General features: G+C 36.8%; 1 long non-coding RNA gene across 11 annotated transcripts in view; it reads right to left on the reverse strand.

Annotated features, from left to right (window-relative positions):
- Positions 1-26,258, reverse strand: part of LOC134808600 (uncharacterized) — a 180,905-nt gene that overhangs the window by 74,821 nt on the left and 79,826 nt on the right. Inside the window, exon 2 of one of the 11 annotated variants that reach the window (XR_010151900.1) lies at positions 2,779-2,980. The exons of the other annotated variants lie outside the window; for them this stretch is intronic. This is a non-coding gene — a long non-coding RNA (uncharacterized LOC134808600). The remainder of the gene's footprint in view (positions 1-2,778; positions 2,981-26,258) is intronic. 11 annotated transcript variants of the gene reach the window in all.

The following is a 26,258-nucleotide window of genomic DNA, read 5'->3' on the forward strand; positions in this document are numbered from 1 at the left end:
GAGAGCCCCCAAGAATAGAAATACGTCCATCAGAGCATTTATTGAGAATGATTTTAGATAGTAGGTAAAAAGAAAAATAGGAAAGAACTCTTCAGTGATTCGGATTGTATCTTGTAAGTTTGCCTTTCCAAAGAAGTGAAAGATATCTGTGTCAAGGAAGAAAAATGAATATTGAAAAATATCAAAACCATTTTCATTCAAAAATCAATTTGATGATTGCAAGAATTGTTATTTAAAAATATTTTGAAGTGAAAAATACAAAATTTGTTTATAGAGAGCTCTGCAGATCACAGGAAATCCCTGCAGCACAAAATTACTCTGGGAAAAGAAAATTTAAATCTCTCTTTAGCCAAAACACATTAAATTCTTACAGTAGTTATATTCAGTACCACATTGGAGCCCTTAAAATTCTTTTTTCCCAATAAATAAATCCATGTTTTGCCCTAGGAAACTTTTAACTTCAATCCTTCTTCACAGCAGAATCCACTGTTATAGCACTATTCCAAAATATTTCCATTCTTGTCAGTATCCCTGAAGATAAGGCTTTATTTTGATAATTCATGTGGTTGGATATCAAACAGCTGCCAGGATATCTACCGACATCTGCTGTTTAGTTTTTATCAGTTTGTCCCATCTGGCCTGCATTCAACAGGACCCAAATCAAGGCTGAACAAAATCACAGGACCTTCAAAAGCAATTTTACATTATTTTTGGAAGCATCAAGTATTCTTTCTCAGTTGTTAGAGCCACAGACTGTGTTGTCTATTGTCCTAGAGACAACTCTGAAACTTTTCAGATTAAGCTTTTTAACACTGTCCTCTCCACCAAACTTTAACATTTCTAAACTACATGCTTAGTATTCATCTAAACTGGCTTTTATTTGGCTTAGAAACATCAAATATGATAAAGAATGGTAAATTACTAGTATGCACAATTATTAAAATGCATGTTAATCATTAATTTAATCTACACAGATAGAGCCAAGAAAATTTCTTATCTTGGGAATTTCCAATTTCTTTCTAGGATTCCTTGCATCTACCTTTGCTCCTCATTTTCATGTAGCAAGTGTCTACTAATATCCTCCTTCAAGCCTCACATTCTAACTTGATGTATATCTTCTGCCTCTGCCCACACTTATCAACACAAGAAAAAGGATGAGGATTGTAAATATGGCACGTACCCTGTAACATAAAATTCCGCTGTATCTTTGACTCCACTATCTTTCAACTTCTCCTGAGCTGATTCCTCTTCTGTGAGTATTTCTAGCATATCTCCAGTCCCAGGGTCTCCCTTATGTTTAACACAGACCTGGCATTCTACCTACTTATGTGAAAATAAGATGTACAGTCTCATTTTAAAATGAAAACCAGTCACAAGGTAAACGATCTCCCAAAAGCCATGAGTGACTCAATGGCAGAACAAGGATGAAAACAGGAATATTTGACTCAAAAAATCCCATTCTTCCAAGAACTTCCCAGATGCAGACAGCAGCACAGTATGTGTTTGCTAAGGCAGACTAGAAATGTGTTCTTTTTAAAAAGAATTTCAATGTTTCTTTTAGTTTTCTGGGGGTACATGTGCACGTTGGTTACATGGGCAAATTTTGCAATGCTGAAGTGTGGAGTCTGAATGATCCCACCACCCAAATCGTAAGCATAGTACCCAAAAGGTAATTTTTTAGCCCTTCCTATCTCCTCCTCCAACTCTTTTTCCTCTTGTAATCCCCAGTTTCTATTGTTTTTATCTTTTTGTCCATGTGTACCCAGTGCTTAGCTCCCACTTGTAAGTGAGAACTTGTGGTATTTGGTTTTCCATTCCTGTTAGTTCACTTAGGATAATGGCCTCTAGCTGCATCCATGTTGCTGCAAAGGACATGATTTCATTCTTTTTTATGGCTGCATAGTATTCCATGATGTGTATATACCACATTCTTTATTCAGGCCATCACTGACGGGCACCTAGGTTGATTCAATATCTTTGCTATTGTGAATATTGCTGTGATGAATATCTGAGTACATGTGTCTTTTTGGTACTACTATTTATTTTCATTGAGAATATACCTGGTAGTGGGATTGATGGGTTAAATGGTAGCTCTGTTTTAAGTTCTTTGAGAAATCTCTAAGTTGCTTTCTACAGTGGTTGAACTAATTTACATTCCCATCAACAGTGTGTAAGTGTTCCCTTTTCTCCCCAGCCTCGCCAGCATCTGTTATTTTTTTACTTTTTAATAATAGCTGTTCCAAATGGTGTGAGATGGTATCTCATTGTGATTTTGTTCTTTATTTCAGCAAAAACTGTGGCTGAAAAATAAAAACTAATTGAGCATAAATGTATTCTTTTATTCACATCCTTTTCTATAAAATCATGATGAAAAGAAATAAATATATAGCTTGAAAATAGTAGCATTGTGGTTACATCCTTTCTTTTATTGTAGAATGCTTAACTACAGAATATTCATTTCCACTGTGTCCATACACTCAAGACTGAGAATTGAGATAATTCTCTACCATAAATCCCCTAAAGCAACCCTGCTCTCTTGCATTTGAAAAGTATCATTATCTATACAATTTCAAGTGAATTTCTATAATTTCTTCTTCCACATTGTACCAATGATTTAGTGGAACAAATAATCCTGTTTAGGTTGCCTGTAAATGTTTAAAGGTGACAAGCAAATAATTGGGAGAATCAGGCTAACTGGGTATCTGGTTTCTAATTCTCATCCTAGTAACATCCCTTCTAACACCACCTTGGGATACACAGAACCCAGAAATTTGTTACCTAATTTCTCCGAATGCATTTCCAAGGTTTGCAAATGCCTCTTCCTCAGGTCTCTTCTTCCAAGAGCCAACCATAATTCCAGGGTGCACCTCATGTCCCCACTGGCCAAGTGCTGTGAATGGGGCTTGGATATGCAGAATGAAGTGTCCACACATGTAAGCATGAACATGTGTAATGCAAACAACTGTAATGCTGAATAGAGCTGGAGATGGGAAGAACAGATCCTTGGTCAAAGACTAAAAACCAGGGCCCATGGCCAGGTCTCCCACACATCACATTCTGCATGGATCCTAAGAACCTGTGAATTCTGCATTCAGATCTGATGCTCCTCCTGGTCTTTAATTTATTTACCAGTTTTTTTTATTGAGTTATAGTTTTTTAATATTCAGATATGTGGTATGAAAACTTCTATTAGTGCGTGTTCACCAGCCCTGCAAGTGTTACGTGTGAGTCTGCTTTTTCCCTTCAACCCACAATGAATATAAATGTGTCTGACAAGGAAATTTCAAGGGATTTGATCAATGTAGTCAATAATGAACAAGAATTATTTACCTCAAAATAATAATTCTTTAAGAATTTCATCTACACATTTATGCAAAATTAAAATTTATGACTACAGAGAATTTTAAACTTCATTTTATTTTTCATTTCTTTAGTCAACACTGATCCATTTATTGATAGGATGTGAAATTTCTACTTTGTTTGAGACTCCAAAACAGAATAATTCTTTAGTTCCTTTCTACTATGTCCATTCCAAAACAGTAGCAAATTTAGCCTAGCTCTCCATTTCTTTGTATAGAGCAATGGTATTTTTATTGAAATGAGAAATTTACATGCTCATTACAAAGTGCTTATTCTTGCTCAAAATAGCTTTGGCATAGTATTGCGCAATATTTCTCCCCAAATATCAGGAAATGCTGAATTAACAGATCCAGTGTGGAGAATTTAGAGGTTGTGCCCAGTAACTTTACTATGTCTGTCAGGGAAGTCCCTCTCATCATTCTACAGTAATTTCATCTTTGATTTGAGTGGAACTTTTGTAGCTTAATGGGTGATAATTTCCTTCTGTCAGACATCTCATATTCTGCATGCCCCTCATCTGGCCTGTGTCACATAAAGAGGAGGGAATATAATTTTCCACCCACCTGTAGAAAACAGCTAAGTTTTATCTCCTGTGTGATTCCTAATACGCTGCCCCATGACAGGAATTCATTATCCACAGATGAAGTAATTATCCTCAAGAAGAGTGGAGTTGTAGCACATAAACTTTTCAGTCTGATAGGGATGGGTTTGAAAGCTGGCTCTCCCAACCCTTACATGCTATATGATCCCCGGAAAATTGCTTAATGTCTCAAAGATTCAGTTTTCTCATTTATAAAGCAGAAATAATATATCTCTCTTGTAAAGTAATTGTGAGGATTAGATAAGACAATACATATAAAGTTTCTGGCACCTGGTAGGCACTCAATAATTGCCATTATTATTCGAGCATCTAAAGAATCACCACCACGCTGCTATGAGTATTTTACTGTACCTATCACTTCTACGTGAATGATTCCTATGTGACCCCAAGTCTTTTAATTCCAATGAGGCACCTCCATTCAGATGTCTCAGAATTATCTCAATTCAATATGTGCAATATAAAGCATCATCAGATTTAAAAAATTAATCCACAAATTTCCTGAAATTAAAAAAAGTAGATACTAGATACTCCCTGTTTAATTTTTTAAAGCACTAATAAAGAAGGTGTGGAATTAAAAGTGAAAATTTCTCCCTTCCGTAAGCTCCTCTCCCATTCCTTCCTCAAATACCCACAGCTAAGCATGGTAACAGTTTGGTATGTTTCCTCGATGTCATGTTTTACTGCTCTTTCATTTTTCCAGTTTATGCTATTTATCACTAAATCCTAACTTTTATACTTTGCAAATGCCTCTCATGTCTGTTGCTTGTCCTCAGTTTCCATTCTATTGACACTGCTCTAGGTCTTCATCATCACATATTAACCTAAACATCTATCTCTTTGACACCTGATCCCTCTCATTTTCCTTCTTCTTCCACCAACTTATTCTTCTGTTCAAGTTTTATTGCCTGCTGCATCCAGTAAGTAAACCAGTGTACCTGCTTTCAAGACCCTTCTGTGTTTGTCCCCGTGTTTCTTCTTCACCTTGTATACTTTGATATCACTTGGTGGCAATTTTACATGAAGTGTATTTTTGTGCCTCAGATGCTTTGTTTATGCTGTTCTCTGCTGTTGTGGGTTGAAATCTCTTCCTCCATAATTTATCCTTTGAAGTTCTAATCCCCAGTACCTCTGATTGTAACCATATTTGGAGATTGGGCCTTAACGGAGGGAACCAAGTAAAAATGAAGTAATTAAGGTGGGCCTTAGTCCAACATAACTATTGTCCTTATCAAAAAGGGAAATTTAGAGACAGACGTCCATAGAGAAAGAACACCATGTGATCATCAAGGCAAAAATAGGGTAATGCATCTATGAGCCAAGGAACACCAGAGATGTCCAGCAAACACCAGAAGCTAAAAGACAGACATAGAACAGATTTCCCTCACAGTGTTCAGAAGGAATCAATCCTGCTGACCTGGATCTTGGACTTCTAGCCTCCAGAACTGTGAGAGAATAAATTTCTATTGTTAAAGCTACCCAGTCTATTGTACTTTGTTATGAAAGCCATAGCAAATTATTACACCACTCCTTCAAGTAATTGTCCCTCTGCAATGCTGAGTGTTGTACTCAAACTGAGAACATAATGAAGAAGTTGTTCCAGACCACACAAGCTGACACTGACTTCTCTTCTCTGCCTTTTCACAGTGCCTAACAGCTGTACCACTACTATGACATTTAATCATGGAGGCTGATACCATTCACTCTATGTTTTAATAACACAAAAGCCGTACCCCTTCATCTCTGCTTACAATAATCCTCAATTTTACTTTAAATGCAGAAAGTGTTTCACTGATTCCAGAAAATTAATTGTAAATGTTTAACCCTTTTTTTTTTTTGAGGCAGAGTTTCACTCTTGTTGCCCAGGCTGGAGTCCAATGGCACGATCTCAGCTTACCGCAACCTCCGCCTCCTGGGTTCAATCAATTCTCCTGCCTCAGCCTCCTGAGTAGCTGAGATTACAGGCATGTGTCACCACGCCCAGCTAATTTTGTATTTTTAGTAGAGACAGGGTTTCTCCATGTTGGTCAGGCTGGTCTCAAACTCCTGACCTCAGGTGATCCACCTGCCTCAGCCTCCCAATTAACTCATTTGTAATAAGTTCTTTTTTATTTGCCAGTGATTTGACTAGAGAGAGAATGTGAACCCTATATGATAGGTAGGATATAAGGGTAAAGCATGGAGGATTTCTAGGGAGGCTTTTGTTTTTCTGACAAGGGAGACAGATGTGGCTAATACTACCACCCTCCCTCTTCCTCTGGTTTTCAGTAAAGTGTGCATACAACTACAGTAACTATCTTATGACCCAGAAGGATCAAGGGTGAGAAAAAAATGGCCAACATGCTAAGAATGGCACAGAGCACAAAGACTATAAGTGCATGAGTCCTTGATGACATGATTGACAGCCAAATTAATACCAACAAACACCAATTTCCAGACTTCTTGTTACTTGAAGAAAATCACACTTTTTTGGTTTCAGCCACTTTCATGAAAGCATGCTCAATTGACAATGTGCCATAAAACTATTAAATGAAGTATTTTATATGTCTTGCTTACCAATAGTGGCTGGGACTTACTTTTTCCTGGCATGTACTAGATGCTCCGTAGATGAATATCAACGTTCTTTATGTCATATTATACTCTTTATGAAGCTGTTAACATCCAACCAATGCAGGCTTAATTATTTTGCCAAAACCCTGAGTACACACGGATAATCCAGCAAGAAAATGTTTTTGTGATCTCAGCTCTGATGGCCATTAGTAGTACTCCCCAAATATTTCAGAGTCCACCATACAGGCGCCATGGTAGAATTGCACTTGTCTACCCTATTTTAAATTAAGCATATGTATAGCACTTGCTTCAGCAAATATGAGCGGAAGTGATGTGTGTCACTTCCAGGCTTAAAAGCCAGTGCAGGATTTGTGACTATCTCTTTTGCTCCACTCTGGCAATGACAATGCTGCCAATGTGGGCTCCCTAGGAGCCTGCGTCCGAGGATAAAATGATATGAAGCAGAGCTCTTGGCTGACACCTGATGGACTTTTAATGTAAATGAAAAGTTAACTTTGTTCTAAACCACAGAGATTTTTGCTTCCCATAGAGTAACCTAGCCTGACTAGTATATAAAACAATCTTATCTTCTGAAACAAGATTTCAGGTTGATCTGAACACTAAAACCTCCTATGACCACGATTTTGGCTTCAGTGATCTGTGATTTAGGTCTTTTTCTATGCCTTTTATTAACATTCATATAGTTTTGTAATAGTATATGGCTCTCACCCTGAATGGTTATGAATAATTTTATGACTTTATTAACCCAGGTCCTGCCCTCGAGGCACTTACAAGATCTATGGTGTATTGAGTTTCTCTATAAATATTCAGTACATGCACAAACCACTGGCAAAATGTAAAGCAACAACAGCATAAAAAGAAAAATTGCCAAACACATTTGGAAACTGAAGATTTAAGGAAAGAAAAAATGGGGGTAAACAATTTATTTTTCAACACTTTCAGCTTTCAGTTCCATAAAACACTTTCTTTTATGTGTTACTGTAAGTGTTATTAATAGTCACATCTGAGTTCAGAGCACCTGATGGCAAAATCGCAAGGTCAGTAAGGTTTGTGTTATGGCCCCAAGCCTTGGCAGTAGGAACTGTTTCTCCATTTCCATAAAACTGCTTTCTCCAAACTCTATGCCCCATTTCTACTCTCTGTTTCTCCTGGTATCTTCTGCTCTTCCTTTATCAAAATCTAATCCAGGAACAAATATGTTATTCATGGCTTAAAATATATTATAATGGCAGATAATTTACATTTTGAATCTTTCCTGAAATCATGACTTGATGAGTTCTGTTACCATTTCAATGCTCTAAAAGATGGATGATCTGGTAGAGATGAAATTTTAAGTGTCGTTGGACAAACTTGCTTCTTATCTCTGAAATCATATACTAGAATTGCTTTATCCAATATATAAGTAATTAAGATTTTCTCAAACTACCCCAACCAGTGGACACCACAGCCATAATAATTACTAACAACATTCCTGAGTACTGACTATGTGCTGGGCACTCTTCAGGGTATGTCCAGTGAAATAATGTATTCGATTCTGCAAACTATTCGATGGAATGCATTGCAATATTTGGTCCTTGTTACAAATTGGTTAAGTAAATGTCCCAAAGTTGTGTGATTAGTATGATGCAAATCTAGGGTTTAAATTTAGACAGCCTGGCTCCAGATCCCACCCACTTCACGTCTCCTTAATTCTGCCTCTTTGTTATTTTAAGTGTAGCTTACATGGAGAACTGCTACTCTGGCATTATCCATGAGTCTTCGCCTAGGTGTGCCTGGAAGATGAAAGGCAAGAGAAAGACTGCCTTTATTGGATTTTTTACTTCCCTACTCATCTCCTTACCCTTCCATAGACATAAACATGTCAGGCTAGAATGTGTAGAACCAACTGCTCTGCCATCTCCTTAGAGGCTCTGTTGGCATTTTGTATTGTTTCCACACCTGTTCCATTGGACTGAAGAATAAATTTAGTCCTTATCTTCACATGCATTGGCCAATTTCCTAACTGATATTTAGCTACCTGCCTCTCTCCCTCTTGAAAGCCAGTTTTCTTGTTTTCCCATCCTATTAATTATTTTCCCAAATATGAAACAAAGTATTCTGATTTGAGAATAATGCCTTAAATTTGGAACTGGGCTATCTGTGTCAGAATTTTTATTTTTACTGTTGAGAGTTGTGCTCGGAGAATCCTCAAGATACAGAATTTTGGAGTAGGCGGGATGATACCTTGAAGGGTTTTATGTATAAACATAATGGTCATAAGATGGTTTAGAGAAAGACTGCAGGCTTCTAGCCCTCTTGCCTCTCACATGATGTTATGACAGGATGGGGCATACAATAAGAAGTCAATACATGCTATTGATTGACTTCTTAAATTCTTTGCTAAATTTGTTGACGAATTCTTTCTTCTTTAATTGTGGAACTCAAATTTATTTCAGGGAAAGTTAATTCTGTATTGGTGTGACTTATTTGCAATTTATTTTTTGAAGAAATTATTTGATGTCTAAGGGCCTTTAAAAAAAAAGAAGCCATTTCCTTTTGAACAATGAAATCACGTTTCACTGGCATAATTGGACTGGAACACAGACAGGCTCGAGTTCAGCTCTAAACTCAGAACCCATGAAGGTCGATTGGAAAAACGCAGTCGCCCATCCCAGTCTTAAGTGGCATTTTATTTTTTCAAATTGTGTCACAAACATGCATACAAAATAAGAGCTAAGTGTTACGGATTATAACCTAAAGATTTCCAGCCAAGCCAATTGGGAGAGAAAATCAAAGGAAACTTGTGATACTTCAATTTAACTTTCTGCTTTCACAGCGTGTAGGAGGATGAAGGGAAATCAGATAGATTTAAGGTATAGCCTACAATATGATCAAAAGAAAAAAAAATCTACTACCATGCTTTGCTTTTATTTCAGAGTCCTATCAGTCTGGCTACAGCCTAAACAAACAAATTCTGTCTAAGAAACATCCATTATCATAACTACCTAATAAATCAGCAACAATAAAAGGTGTGTCCAGCTCACCGACAAATGTGCAGCAATTATATCAAGCTCTCTCACCTTGTACCTTCTTTGTTCAGCTGTTCACACTTACCTAGTTCCTACTGCTTACAGCCCTGTCTTTATTCCCTCTACCAACGTTATCTGGCAGGTAATTTTACTGGCCCTAAGAGCTCTGTGAATACCATATTCATCCTTTGACTCTTCCTACTTCTAGGTCTGAGAAACTATCCCCTAAATTCACAATCACCTATGTGATTGGCTTGTCTATTAGTACCCCAAAAAGGATTTTCCTGTCACCTACCATGGAGACATTCTGCCAGACCAAAAGAGAAAGAAGCTATATGAAATGATAGAAAAGAGATAAGTCAATAGGATTAAAGAGACCTCTCAAGCAATTAAGTGGCAACACTGGCAGTAAGTGACTTCAGGGTAGACAAGTATAAAGACTACATATATATATATATATCTCCAAAGATAGTTACCCTTAGAAGGGCCCTAATTTAATCTGGTCCAAATGTTTTATTTTATAGGTATTGATATTTAGCCCCTAAAGTCAAGAGAATTAGTGAAGTTTATATAGTGAATTAGTGACAAAACTGAAATTAAACCTAAAGTGTCCTAAATTAAAGACCAGAGTGCTTTTCTTCCCCAGTTCTCCAGGGATCTTTGTACTATTTTGTGCATTAAAGGGACTCTATATATATTGAAGGTAGTAAACCAGGAAAGCAGAGATTGAGGGAGGAAGTAAAGAAGGAAGATCATGTATTCTGCATTCTTGAAGCAAATAAGAAGTATTTAGATAATGTAGTGTTTCCTGGCATAGCAGGAAGTAGAGCAGAGTCAAACAGTGAAACAAGAAATACATACCAAGATTCATTCTCCAAATGAAAAGACCCAAGAGCAACACACCTGGAAGCACTAGAGAAGATATCATCAAACAAAGTGGGGATGTTCCCAATCATGACTGAGAATGAAGGCCATGAATTAGGACCCAAAGAAAACAGGTACATAAACGGAGAACAAAAATATACCCACAGTTGCTACAGCAAAGTGACCAATTCTGTCTAGTGTGGCTTTGTGCACTTGTGGCCAATTGTAACAAGCCAGATCTTGCTCCCCATCATTTGAAAAGTTACTAATCACTTCATTTTCTGGACAACTTCAGAAAAGTAAGTGGAAGTTTAACAAAAATATGAATCAAATTATGGGAAATATAAAAAAAAATTATGGTGTGCTGTGTTGCCTACAGTATTTCAAAAATGTAAGATGAAATTGTAGAATATCAAGTTCCTAAAGTTACTTATAAGTGCAGATGAAAGTAAGAATCCTTACACAGGACAGCATCTTGAAAGCCTGCAGACATTTTTCTTTTTGCTACTTTTTTTTATTGCTATACTTTATGTTCTGGGGTACATATGTTGAACATGTAGGTTTGTTACATAGGTATACATGTGCCATGGTGGTTTGCTGCACCCATCAACCCTTCATCTACATTAGGTATTTCTCCTAATGCTATCCCTCCCCTAGCCCCGCAACCCCTGACAGGCCCCTGTGTATGACGTTCCCCTCCCTGTGTCCAAGTGTTCTCATTGTCTAACTCCCACTTGTGAGTGAGAGAACATGCGGTATTTGGTTTTCTGTTCTTGTGTAAGTTTGCTGAGAATGATGGTTTCCAGCTTCATCCATGTCCCCGCAAAGGACATGAACTCATCCTTTTTATGGCTGCATAGTATTCCATGGTGTATATGTGCCACATTTTCTTTATCCAGTCTATCATCGATGGGCATTTGGGTTGGTTCCAAGTCTTTGCTATTGTGAACAGTGCTGCAATAAACATACTTGTGCATGGGAGATATTTTTAATGAGGAAAATAGAAAAAGCAATAGGAAACCAAACATAATTATACATGATGCCTATATAGTGCCCAGCCAATTGATGGCTCAATTCTGATGTGGTACTGTGCAAAAAGAAAACAAAAACAAAAACAAACAAAAAAAAACACACACAATAGCATCTGGCAAGCAAAATAACTTAGGAAAACAATTTAATCTTTATTATATTCCCTCATGAAAGTATTAAAGGGAAAAAATACTCATAATAAGGAAGGAAACATTTAAATCTTTCTCTCTCCATCAACTCTTGGGCTATGGTAGAGGCACAAGGAACAAAAAGAGAAGGGAATTACCACATGCCGCTCAGAATGTCCAAACTTGTCTGACAACCCCCAGCCCCAGTGTTCTATGATTCTAAGCCACTGACTCTGCCCCTCGTGCCTCAGTGCTTCCCAATCTCTGCAATTTAAATCCAAAAGCAACCTACTTTCATCAAAGATCATCCATCACTCCAATTCACCAACCTCTCAGCCTAACCATGCAATATAAACTTCACTCTTGCAGCTCTCTGAAATTCTTGCTATTCTCAGAACTTGACCTGCACACTCCCACATCATTGCCCCAAAATCTTCCCTTGGAATACCCTTCTGCCATTTTCCAGTTCTTAATAGTTTGCCTTAAATACCATGCCTTTTTTGAAGCTGCATCTAGTGCCCCAGTCAAATCAAATTCTCTCTCTTGTGCGGCTATCCACACTGTGCCCCTCCATTACAGGCTTATGTATTCTTCATCTCATTCAAAAGAGACTTGTGGCACTTAGTAGCGCTATTTGTGAAATGCCTGTCTTTCCCCACCAGCTTCTGAATTCCTCATGAAAATGGATGCAGCTTTATTTATCTAAAGCCTCTGTAAAATCCATTAAGGGCCCCTTGAAACAAGTATGAACCTACACAAAGTTTATTCCCTCGAATGACCTGGCCTTATCTTACCCAACTTACATTCTGTAATCTCCTAAGTGAATGGCAAGAGTCATTTTGTTAAATGAAATTAATGTCATTAAGGTGAAATTAATTTGTACATGGGGAAAAAAATGTAGTCTCCAGGTTGTCTCCAAGCCAGTTGCCAACATTTGAGAACCACTATTTAACAATTACCAGTAAACTAGATCAGGACTGCCTAGAAGTTACCATCTGCTACCTTAGCATGGTCAAATCACAATTTATTATGGATTTGGATGCACGTAATGATTTTTTTCAGGTTAAATAAAGGAAGAAGAAAATGAAACAGAGTAGAGAAGAAGTAATCATGGTCAACAAATAATGTCTCCAAAGTAACATCAATATAATGTAATTAAAAGTCAAGAAGAAATCTTTTCTTTCTGAATGTACTTAAGTTCCTTATCTCTTTACTGGTTTGAAACATTGCATCAAACTTCCACAGCAGCTATTCCCTGTGGGCCTTTACAGATACATAACAAATGTGAGGTTTGAAATTTCTGCTCTTTTGAGTAATTTTAAATACTTTTGGTTATTTTGTATGTATGTGTAAGCCTGCATACATGAACACACAGACACATGCATACACACACACATGCACACATACTCTGGAAAGAGCAGGGAACATTCAGTCAGAAGCCAACACTGGCTCCACATCTTAACCTGAATCATTGGTGAAGCACCTTGCCTTCATGAATGGGTGTCTCCTTATCGTTGTAACTGGGACACTGAAAAAGATGATGTCTACATTATTTTCTGGTTTTAGATCTGTGAGTTCTATGCAAATGCACACCATTTAAACAACTGCCTAATGTCGAACACATAAACATTTTTTAAAAAGTATACCTCGTAAACTCTCTGGTAGAACCCTTAGGTCCCATGGATGGCCCTTACCCATGAGACTGTAAAAACAGCAGGAGGAATGTCCACTCCATAATCACACAGGAAGTCTGATGTCTAATCTAGATCAGAATTCAGAGGATGCTATCTCTGGCCCTAAAATTAATCAGAGTCCATTGCTCTCAGCCATAACATTAGAAGGAAGGATGTTTTAACTGAAACAATGCTCTGATTTAATCTCATATCAGGGGTTGCCATACAATCTTATTTTGTCTTCTCTCAGTTTGGTTTCACACATGAAAAAGAAAGCCCTTGCAAAATGTGTGCAAATTGTTAAATGTCAGCTGAATGTCATTTTCCAAGTTTGGCACTCAAATAGGGCTCTCTGAAAATTGGCTGTCATCCGCTGAGACTTAAAGGAAAGATCTTTGAAAAGGTCCTGGGAGGCTTCATTTCCAGAGGTTTTTAAGGTCCTACATGAGCTGACTGCTTCCTCACATAAGTCATTTCCCCATGGTCTGCAATGTCGCAGTTCTTCCTGCCTCCATGCCTTTGATTTTGTCACTACCCCGCCCATGAATGCTCTCTCTTTGCTCTCTGTCTATCCAAATGTGACAATTTCTCAAAGACAACACTAAGGTACTTCCTCCACAAAGCAGTCTTGACTTCTTCTGCCATACACAATCTTTCCACTCTGCAACCTGACCACCTGCATTTGAACCCTGCACCAGTTGGTCCTGGTTTAGACTAGCACTGGTCTACAAAATGTTTGCATATACTACACTGTACCCATTTCTCTTGTCTTACTACTTGTTTGTAAACTCTTTAAGTAAAAACCCAATTTTATTCTACCATTCATATTGTTTACCACAAAGCTGTTCATACAAGAGATGTTCCAACATACAATACTACTCCTATTTCATCTCCTGTTGTCCTCAAAAAGTACAGAAATTTCCATGGGCTTGTTGCCTTTAAGGATAGACTTACACAGCTGTTATTTTTTTCTAAGTTGATGGGTTACAGAGGCAGGGAATGAAGGCAAGTAATCAAATAATCAAGAGCAGAACTTACATGAGCATTTCAGCACAAAGCAACATTTGGGCCTAAATTACCCCCCACCTAATTAAACTTACACTCCCTAAAAGCATTTTCTCAAACCTGAGCTGCCCTTGACAACCCAGATATAGCTACCACAGCTCACTGGGGAACTTAAATATCACCAGTGACCAGACTGAGTACCATTAGGGAACGAGGTGTGAACTGCCTAAGGATAGACATGAGTATCTGATGGCACTACACCCTCTCAAAATCCTGGGTATTTGTCTTACTGCCAGACTGACCTTCTCTTGAGAAATACAGTTATTTTTCTCTCATTGAGGTAGCATAATCGGTGTGTTGACTCTTGTTTTTCTTCCAGGTAAATGGGACAGAGACAGATGAAGAAAAACATAGAGGGAGCTTTGATGAATCTATGCAGTGTTTTATTGCTGATGCAGGCTGATTCCATACATTTCTGGAAATGTAACACTTTAGAAGAAGAGAGGGTGGGGTCCTAATTGAGTGAGGGGTGATGTAATAGAAGTTGATGCATCTTATCAGTAGTTGGGCAGACCCACTTACTCTGCAAATGGACCTCGTCACATAGGAAAAATCAGATGACACAGAATAGAGCCTAATGTTTTCATTAAAGTGAGAAGAGACCTTTACTTGCCTAAGAAAAATGTCTTAACTAAAACATAGATTTTTCAAAGACCACAGACAACAGCAATGTAAAATGTGTCTGATTTATGGCAGGTCTAAAAGGTCTTCTTCCCACATGTGAGTCTAGGGCCACAGTAGGTGCCACAATAGGATGATAAATGAAGAAATAACTCAACAGGAAAGCAACAAGGCAGTGGGCTCTGGGGTACTGATGGCTGTACCACTCAGCCTCAGAGTGGAATCTGAATGCTGAAGGTGAGCAACTATGTTGTGAGGTAGAAGAGGCAGATAAAGAAAAGAGGATGACACTAGGAATCAGAAAGGTAGAATTTTTGTTCCAAGTCTCCTACTAATTTCTTGCATGACCTTGGGGGAAATCACCTTACCTTTCTCTGCCTGTACTTTTGCATCTCTGAATGAGAATAACAAGAGCATGTTCCACTACTCTCTGGGATGTTATAAAAAATAAAACACAATGTGATAATAGATGAACTATGCTTTGAAGAGCTCAAAAGCACTATGCAAATGTAAAGTATTAATTATGTTCTAAAGGTATCATTTCAGTGAGAGAGATAAAAAAGAAGGAACATATTATTAAATTACATATTTGAAAAGATAAGAGACATATTGGGAGGGCTGCTTTCAAGAGATATTGCAGAAGCTGGCATTCGATCTTCTAGACACCAGCCAATCCTCACATAAAAACACAGATCTGAGATGAGAGAGAAATAGATGACGGTGTACAGGGGATGAACCGTGTACCAAGGTAAATTGCAGAAACATACTGACAAAATAAAATTGGTGACTTACATAATGAGTATCAAAAATTAATAAGCATACGAAAGCCTTAACATTACAAAGAAGAAAAGATAGAGGTTTAGGTAAATTCAAAGCTACAAGATGAGCTTAAAAGGACAATTACTAAGAAGTACTCCTTCCTGCCCAAAGAAGGGGAGCAATAGAACAACAGGTTGTGAAAAACCAGGCCTTTAGGAGGTCCATCCGTCCAACGCCTGAGCAATAATTTCAGAAGATAACTACCCTCAGGTCCAAGCAAAACTAATCATTTAATAAATGACTTATGCATTAGGTTTGGGGGAGACAAGAGAAGGAAAATCTGGGAAATTCTGCCCTTGTGGATGCCAGAAAGAAAGGATAAGAATATAAAAAAACAGTGAAGTGAGGCTTAATTGCTAAACACAGGCTATGAACATTCTAGTTGGTTAGAAAAGAAATATAATGAGAGGGTTTGCTCTACTAGATATAAAAACATTTCTAGTCCTAAGATTCTAAAATTCTAACAGCATTTTCTTTGCTAGAAATAACATTCAGAGACTTCTGCCTCCTGGTTCTTAGAAGAAAAGACTAAAAACTAACTCTAAAGCGGTGGAAGCTGTGTGCTTTGTATTCAGGAATACCAGTCCCAGCTAAGAGTGAGGGTTCATGTTGAAAACAAAGACAGAGTAAGTGAAAGTCTATATACTGAAAACTGAGGTCCCTATCCTAGCTTCCAGAACACTGGCAATCAGGGTTGTATCCCCTCAAACTCATCTCTTTTACTACCTTCAGAAAAAGAGATTGGAAGATACTTTTGGAGGAAATTCACAAATCTCAGAGGAAATATATATGCATATATATAGATTTTGGCAGATAGGGCTCAAGACCTGCTTTGGAACTTACAGTAGAGTTCACTACTAGTAAGCTCCATCTACACACAGTCTTGACAGCTCTAGATATGAGCAGATAGCCTGGAGTTACCAGCAAGCAGAGCACAGCCTTCACCGGAAAAGGTAAAGGCCAAAACCAACACTCAAACAGAAATAATTAAAGGAAATAGAAGATAGCAGAAAACTTCTGGGAGAAGAAAACTTTCTTTAAAAATCATTATAATTAACATTCTCAGAGGTTAAAAAAAAAGTTGAACCCCCTTTGAAAGAAAAACAATGATTATGAAAAATTAGAGACATTGTCCAGGCATGGTAGCTCAAGCCTGTAATCTCAGCACTTTGGGAGGCTGAGGAGAGAGAATTCCTTGAGCTCAGGAGTTCAAGACCAGCCTGGGCAACATAGAAAGACCCCCATCTCTACAAAGTAAAAAAAGTAGCCAGGCATGGTGATACTTGCCTGTAAGCCCAACTACATGGAAGGCTGAGGCAGGCGGGTCACTTGACCCTGAGAGGCCATGGCTGCAGTGAACTATGATCACGCCACTGCACTTCAGCCTGGGTGACAGAACAAAACCTTGTCTCAAAAAAACAAAAACAAAAAACAAAAACAAAACAGAGACACATATCAAAGTAAAGACAGTAATATAGTGAACATTGTGTACTTACCAGCTAGCTTTAAAAATTATCAATATATTGCCATATTTTTACCTCTAAAACATCACCTACTCTCTATTCCAGATTATTTGAAATAATTCCTAGATTAATAGCATGTCATCTGTAAATATTTTATGACAAGTCTCTAAAAACTTACTACTTTAAAAAGTACATAACTACTGTATAACTATCACACCAAAAAATTATCATTTATATCATCAAAATTCAGTCAGATTTTGAATTTTCCTAATTGTATCATTTATTTCATTTCAGTTTATTTATGGGTTGCTCAAGTCAGGAATCAAATTGTGATATTATTATTTTCATCATATTGACTAAACCCTTAATCTATAGGGTTCCTTTCCTTTCTCTCTTTCTCTCCCTTTTTACCTCCCTTGCAATGTATTTTGGCAGCTATTGGTTTATTTTCCTATAGAGTATTTCACAGTCTAGATTTTGTACCTCTGTGGTATCATTAAACATATTTATTTATTCCTGATAATTCTTATTAATTGCTAATTGTATTTAGAGAGTTACTAAAACTTAGGCTCAATATTTAGGCAAGAATTTTCTGTAGTGGGTTAAAAGTACTTCCATCAGCAGGGACATATTGTCTGGTTGCCTATCTTTTTGTGACATTTTAAGCCTTGAAAATCACTGCTTAATCACTAGAACTAAGTGTATATTTCATTTAGGGTTACAGAATATTCTAATTCTGCAATTTCTTCATCATTTTATTAACTGGAATACTTCTATGAAGAGAAACTTCTTTTTATCAAATATTCGTTCCCTGAGATACCTTTGTAGAAGAAAGGCATAATAAGTATTTCACATTTACCTCTACCAACCAATTTTTACAATAATAAGTTGGTTCTCTAGCATTCTCCAAAATAATCCATGAGGTTTTTTTTCAAATATCATTATAAACACATAGAATTATATGTCATTAATTTGTTACCCTCAGTCACAATTGCTATTGTTATCAGTGCTCAAAACCTCTTCCAGTTGGCCTTTGACTTTCTCTGATATAAGGTGGAAGTCTCTGCTTTTTGATTTGGTAAGGTGTTCCAGGCTCGTCTTACACATTCCCAGCCTTAGACCTATATTCTTTTCACTCTCCAAAGCCATCTGGTTCTTTTTACTGGAAAGTGGTATTTCAAAACCGTAATTCTTTTTCCTCATGTCAGCTCTTTTTTTGCTTCTCAAGGATATTTAAAAATGTGTTTATCCAGAATGTTTGGTTATTTGAGAGAGAGGATTGGCCCAAATAACCTAGCCCACTATTCATACCAACTCTTACTGGGACCTTTGCTAAATCCATTCATTGGCAAGTGTTTCCCCTGGTTATTTGCATGGCTTATTTTCCTAATTCTGTAAAGGCTTTGCTTAAAATTGAGCTTCTCAATGAATAGTTCCCTGATTGTACAGAGTGCAAAGAAGTGAGTGTTGAATAAATGAATAAATAGTGTCTAAATAAAACACAAGGGAAGCTTATTAAAAGGGAACACAGAAAGGTCAGAAAAAGAGATCTTAAAAAATTTAGGTATCATAACAAAATGAAACATTTAGATATAAATCTGGAAGCACAGATATCTAAACACAATGAAACAAACAAAAAATCCGATAATACAGAATTATACAAAAGGGTTTTAGAATGTCTTAGACAAAGAATACTAGTTTCTAGAAAGCAATTAAAAGGAACCATAGGAACCATTGCATGCCAGTACGGTGGACTAAAAAAAAAAGACTCTCATCGAAGCATATTATAAAAAAATTTCACAACACCATGGACAAAGTGATGACCCTACAAGTGCTTATGCAGAGGCAAATGTGCTAATTAATACATAAGTTCAGGAGTTACAATGCCATTCAACTTCTCTACAGTAAAACACCTTTGCTAAATCTTGAGGAGAATGATTGTCAATCTAGAATATATTATTGATCAAGTGTAAGGAGGAGAATAAGGAAATATTCAAACACAAGTTCTCGTGAAGACAGATTTCAGAATGATAGCAAGCATAGAAAACTAGGAGCCTGAATAGTAGAGTAGGATGAAGGCCCACATGGAATATCTCCTAGCAATGAAGAACAGAGGGGGAAAGGAGGGAGAAAAAAGAGGAAAAGAGATCTTAAACATTTTAAATATCATAACAAAATGAAAATTTTAGTATCAATCCAGAAGCACAAATATTTAAAAACAAACAGACAAAAAACTACCAAACAGAAAAAGGACTACCTGACTCAGTTGAATTGACTGAAAGATTTCCACAACTTTCAGATAATTTGGCGATGATTCATTGATACATAAAAATGAAGCCAATAAAAAAATATTAAATAAAATTGAAAGAGGATGTCGAAGAAAGGAAACAAAACTAGTATACCACATGGCTCAGCAATGAGTAATGTTTACAAAGTCATAACAAAGTAACTATTACATAATGATTTCAAAAATATGGCTCACTTATACTGGGAGAATTGGAAGAGAGAATAGTCTGAGCTGATGTGTGTATACAAAGAGAAGTACATAAAAAAAAAGTTCATTTTCCAAAGGAGACATCAGAAAATACTATATTTAGCTGGAGATTTTAGAAATAACAGAATAAAAATGACATCTCTAAAAGTTAGAATGAACACTGATACAGTTAAAACTGTTAAAAATATTACTTTGGGGAAGCCAAAATTGGAGATGAGGAGATATTTTATTAAGTAAGAAAGAAACCTATTCGACTTTTTAAAAGTTTATTTATTTATTCATGTGTTAAGAAACAAGGCCTCGCTCTGCTGCTCAGGCTGGAGTGCAACAGTGCAATCATAGCTCACTGCAGCCTCTAACTCCTGGGCCGAAGCCAACCTCCTGCCTCAGCCACCTGAGTAGCTGGTACTACAAGCATGTGCCACCATGCCCAGCTAATTTAAAACAAAAATTATTTTACAGATGAGGTCTTGCTATGTTGCCCAGGCTGGTTTCAAACTCCAGGCCTCAAGCCATCCTCCTGCCTCAGTCTCTAGAGTGCACTGATCCTCCTGCCTCAATCTGTAGGTGCCAGCCGTCACACCTGGCTCCTTGGCTGTTTAAACTAGGTAAATATATATCTTTAATGAAAATGATTTTTTAAATGTGTTTTAGAAAGTGAAAAGATGTCTAAAGGGTACATTAAGGAAATGAATTAATCTGCTTATTAAAGATTTACATAAGGTAAACACATGTCCTGTAGTACAGGAGCAGGACAGTGATAGCTTGAACTATGTGGGACATGTGCAACCAAAGGTTTTCACACCTGAACGATGTGGGCAGTTTCAAGCACAGAAACTGAAAGTTTTGTTGGCTTATCCCCGGGTCTCTCTTGATTTTCCCAAAGACTAACTTACCAGTCAGGAGAAGTTCCTTACAGGTTTAGATGCCCCCATAAAATGACTGAAACTTCTGGGACATTGTCAATCTGGAGAGAAAAGCACTGTACAATCATGAACACTGGGTATAGTGACACTGATTGAGACCAGGCCAGTGCAAGAAGTGATAGGCAAGTGCCAGGCCCATGACCCAGATTAAAACATGAATACAAAACCCTTCTATCATCCAAAAGGTAAACTCTTCCCCTTATATCTTTAGTTATTACCTCAACTTCCTCCCAAACTCTATCACGCATCCTCATAACTCTCCTATGGTAACAAGAATGTAATGTTATAAAATCTCTTTCCCTTTATCCTTATTACACCATTTATGCATATTCAAAAAACTTGTTACCTAAGATGTTCCTCTAATTCTATATATTTAATATATTCTTTTTTGCCTGCAAAAACACTAGATAAAAATTATCTCCAAATATTCATGAGCATACATAGCAACCCTCAAAATGTACCTTTCTTTTATATATATATGTTATTGATATTCATGTTTCCTGTGTTTTAATACAATAAAATACTCCCTTGATAAGTACTCTTTCTCCACTTAGCTGTCATATTTAAAATCTTTTGGTCTTCTTGCAAAGTGGGGCCCATTTCTGCATTTATCCACATCCTTCTTGTCTACTAAGAACTATCCTTCAAAATTTCTATGAAAAATCGGAATAAAAATTATTACCTATTGAGAATTTATCAGTGACAAAGGCAGTGTCACACATAAACTACATTGGGTGGAGGATTTCAGCAGCATGCTAGGAGATATTGTGAAGTCTCCTGCAATCCAACAAAGTCTACATGTTGTATGTGTCTGAATTTTCTCAGAAAGATTATTCTGTTTTGGAATTAAAGAAGAGCATCTTTTATAACATGCAATTTTTATGCATGCTAAGGGTAAATATAAAACTCTCAGACTTTTATCTATAAACAAATTTGAATGGTGGAAGGAAAAATAAATATAACTATCCCAGGTAAGTAGGCAGGGGCAAGTATTACCAAAGGGATAGGACTTCAGAAGTTTGAAGATGTTGACCATTAATTTGCATCCCAGTCTTCACCCATGTCAGCCACAGTATAAGAAATCTGATTTCTGACATGGGTGGGAACACATGCAGAAAGTAAGTTACTGATCTCACATCTGTCATGCTGATATACAGAGACCAGTGTCGTGTGTCCAATCCTATAGTGACTATCTTGGGTCTGGTCTCACAAGGACATCTGTGCTGATGCCCTTTCTTTATCCTCCTTTGCACATGGCCAAACTCAGGCTCAGCAACACAGAAGGCTAAAGGAATCAAATACATCTATTCACATATGGTGAATGACTGGCGGGGCTCAATGGACCCTTTGCATAGCTGTTTACAATCTATCAGTGAAAACAGAACTATAAACTATAATTTTTTGAGCTACTACCGTATAGTAGGAATAGTCCTTTTAATGAATTGTTTAAACTCAAACCTTGCCAGGTCAGTTATTTCCCCCATTTTACAAGAGAGGTAACTGAGTCACAGGATCACCCAGCTAATAATCCACAGATAGGATTCACAGCCAGTTCTGCTCAGCTCAAAAGCTCATGCTGCGTCTACTATGCTGGTTGCTTCTCACAATAAAGCACAATTTCTAACCTCAGTAACAGACTAGTGGAGAACATCATTTGGAAAAAGTGGCCCTCAAATCAGACCAAAGTGACAACTGTATAAACTGCCTTATGTGTAAGACTAGCCCTGGAGAAGAGGGTGTGTACCCATATGTAGGTGTGTATGCATGTAAATACTGCAAATCCATGAGTGCATTGCATATATTAAACTTTTATTATTCACTTAATAGATAATAATTTGGGGCTGTTTTGTAGCATATTTAAACCCCAACCCCAAAATTTCCTTCACTTTTTCCTAACTTTTTATCGCTTTCACACTGTGAATGCAGCGTGTGCAGACCCTTGAGTTACCTAGATTAGTTATCTTCCTGTGTAAATCCCTTAGACTTTGGACTTGGTGTGGGATTTAATCCTGAGAGCCTAGAGCTAAAATAGTGAGAAAGAGATAATAAACAATAGTAAATAAAGAAAGAACAAAAATATTTCAATACAAGAAAGCAGCAATTTCTGCTTCTGCATTAACACCATCCGATATTGGAAGCATTACTCTCCTTTAAAGTATTAATCAGCAAGGAGATATTTAGAACTCAAAATTAATAAGATTTTTTTTTCAACCTGACATAAAGAACAGTCTCCCCACCCCTATGTTCATTTTGCTGACATTCTGTAACTTGATAGACATTAATAAATAGCCCAAAATGATTAACTCAGAGATTTCCAGAAAACTTGGCAGGACTTAAAGTACTGGGTTTTGGATGGGCAAGAAGAATATTAGACCTTCTGGGGTGTTATCCACCCAGTCAGAACATTTTACCATTCATCCGTCATTACTTATTTCCTCATTCCAACATGGCCACTTGCCATGACAGCCTGCCATGAGCGGCCTGACAATCGTTTCCATACACATTGCACCTTTGGCAGGGAGACTGCCATTTTTGTTTAAGGCACTTATTGGTCTCACATTTGTGACAATTTATCAAATGTCTTGCTGAAATTCTATTTTCTATGAGGGTATATAAAAGACTCATAGCATCTTTTCTCTATTTGGCGAAAATTAAAAGCTTTGAAATTTGGCCTCTTTCGAGAAGGAAGCTTAAGGCAAATCCATTCCTCATATCTTCTGAAGGGATTGGCATCACCCTCAGGGCTGTAGGGATTTCTGATGCCAAGGTTGGCATGCTGAATCGTTATTTTCTGTAATCTATTGCATTAAAATATGTAAAATTCTGACAGTTGCATTTGGAATTGGGTCATAGTCTAACAGGCACTAGAGCACTCCTAAGTAAGTCACTCAACTTCCACCCCCACCATCTAATACATCATTGCTGTCAACTCGTCTTGTACTAAGCATGTCTAAATGCATGAATACAGAGAAGAAAACAGGAAAGGAGAGAGGTCTAGGCTAGGCATCATGAGAGTTATGGGACCCTCCAATAAAATTAAGATTAACCAATATTAGAGATGGTTTAACTGAGGCTAAGAAAAAGTAAATAATTTACATAATGACCACAAAACTCAAAAGTATCATGTTTCATATCAGGACTCTCTGGCTTCAAAGACTATCTTATGTCCACCTAGTGATGTGTAGGAAGAGAATATATACATTGTTCAGAGTAAATGTCATGTCAAGAAATCTACATTTTTACACAATTGCTTGACATCCAGTTGAAAAAGATTTAAAGACACCCTCCTCTTCACTGCCAATGTATGCTGAAAGAATGCATTCACACACACACACACACCACAACAAATATACTAACTACCAGGTTAGTAACAGAGAGAAGCAGCATCGCATAGCCACATTGTATAACTAATGCAACAGAAATTAGCATTAAGGACAGTGTAATTGAAGAAAAAGTTTTCTGTAAGCATCAATTTATAAAAAATCAGGACACATACTAACAAAAACCTGACAGCCAATCTATTTTCAGAACATGGAAAGACATTTTCTTAATTGCAAGGGCACAGCCATGGTACTAAAACTGAAAACAGTAAAACTTCTATTCACTGCTATCCAATATAATCCACAAATGCAAGTCACAAATAAAATTTTAGATTTTGTAGTAGTCACATTAAAAAATTAAAAAGAAACAAGTAAAATTTTAAGAATATGCTTTTATTAGTTTAATATGTCTAAAATACTATAAACCTCAAGACATAATCAATATATAAGTTGAATAAAATATTTTATATTTAAAAATAAATCTAGTCGGTATTTTATACTTTAAAGACATCTCAATTCAGACTAGGCACATTTCAAGTTCTCAGTAGCCACATTGAGCTACTGGCTACCATTGAAAAGCACAGCTCTTCACTATGTGCCATGAAAAAGAGATAGATGGGTCAGAATGCTATTTATTTTTTTCCTAATTGGTCCTTGGCTTATGAGTAAAAGATCCAGACTAATTAGAAAACTGGGGAGTGGAAGAGAAGTAGAAGGGGCTGGGGAGAAGTTTCAAGGATAACTAAGGCAATGGCAATTGGCAACTTAATGGACAGAAATAGTCCCTTTACAAGTAAAATGTTGACACGGATGGGTGAGTGGGGGAGAGAAAATGAGAAATCTTGGAACCAAGGCTTCTTATAATGTGCAGATTTTCATATACCTAAGAGTATCAGTGAACTAGCAGCGGAGAAAGTCAAAGAGCCTTGAATGACAACCTGTCTCCAAGAATAACAGAGCAGGAGCTAGGCACATGCACTTGAGGCTGAAGTGTAGATCCCAAAAGATTTGCCCCCTGCTCAAGTTGATAAAGCCATACCTTTGGTTGACAAGTATTTTGGGTGGCAAAGATTTCTTTCCAGAAACCAAAACAACAAAACAAAAAAACTGCACAGAAATAATAATAGCAATAATTTGCACATAAACAGTAATAGCAATAATTTTAAAATAAAAAGAACACTATAAATCAGTAGCAAAATAAAATATTTTTTTAAAAAATGGCATTGAGAATGTGAATTAGAAAAACTCTATGTATATCAAAGTGTTAAACTATTCTTTTTAATAAAACAACAAGCCAGAACAAAATATCAATATTTTCCCATGATAGGAAAAATGTTTCTAAACATCAAATTTATGAAAGAAAGCCATTTGGGGGTGTGAGAAATAATCAATATGTTTGTATCAAAAATAGAACAGCTCTGAAACTCAACAAACATCCTAAACCAAATTAAAAACAAATGATAGGCCGGGCACGGTGGCTCACACCTGTAATCCCAGCACTTTGGGAAGCCGAAGCAGGTGGATCATGAGGTCAGGAGATCGAGACCATCCTGATCAACATGGTGAAATCCCACATCTACTAAAAAATACAAAAAATTAGCCAGGTGTGGTGTCATGCGCCTGTAGTCCCAGCTACGCAGGAGGCTGAGGCAAGGGAATGGCTTGAACCCAGGAGGCAGAGGTTGCAGTAAGCCAAGATTGTGCCACTGCACGCTCCAGCCTGGGGGCAGACCAAGACTCTGTCTAAAATAAATAAATAAATAAATAAATAAATAAGAAAATATTTAATATAAATTGTGGTTTTACAAACCAATTGTAATTTTTTAAAATGAGTAAAAGACATTTACAGACATTTCACAAAAGAAAAGAATAGAAAAGTAGATGAAGGAAATGAAGGACATAAACAGACAATAGCCTAAAAGAATTCAAATAAACTGAAAACTGAATTACAATATTCAGTCTCAGCCATAATAAAATGAAACCTAATGCAAAAGGCACTTTACATGTCAAATCCATCTAAAAGGTGGTTATCATAGCATTATACACAGTAGCAAAACACAAAAAAATGGAAGCATCTTATGTGCTAAGAGAAAAACTAGTTAAATTACATTAAAAATACATTCTTTTAGAATATTTACTGATATGCTTTAAATTCGTAGTGACAGAAGAAAATTTAGTCTACAAGTATTTATTTGATTTAATTTGAATTTTAAAAATGGAGTATAAACTCATCTACACATATAAATTTATTTTTGTTAAAATATTTGTTTATATTGTAATAAAATATAAAGATTAGATTTTATTAAGAATGCTTATATA

Source organism: Pan troglodytes, chromosome 17 (genome assembly GCF_028858775.2).
Source record: "Pan troglodytes isolate AG18354 chromosome 17, NHGRI_mPanTro3-v2.0_pri, whole genome shotgun sequence".
NCBI lineage: Eukaryota > Metazoa > Chordata > Mammalia > Primates > Hominidae > Pan > Pan troglodytes.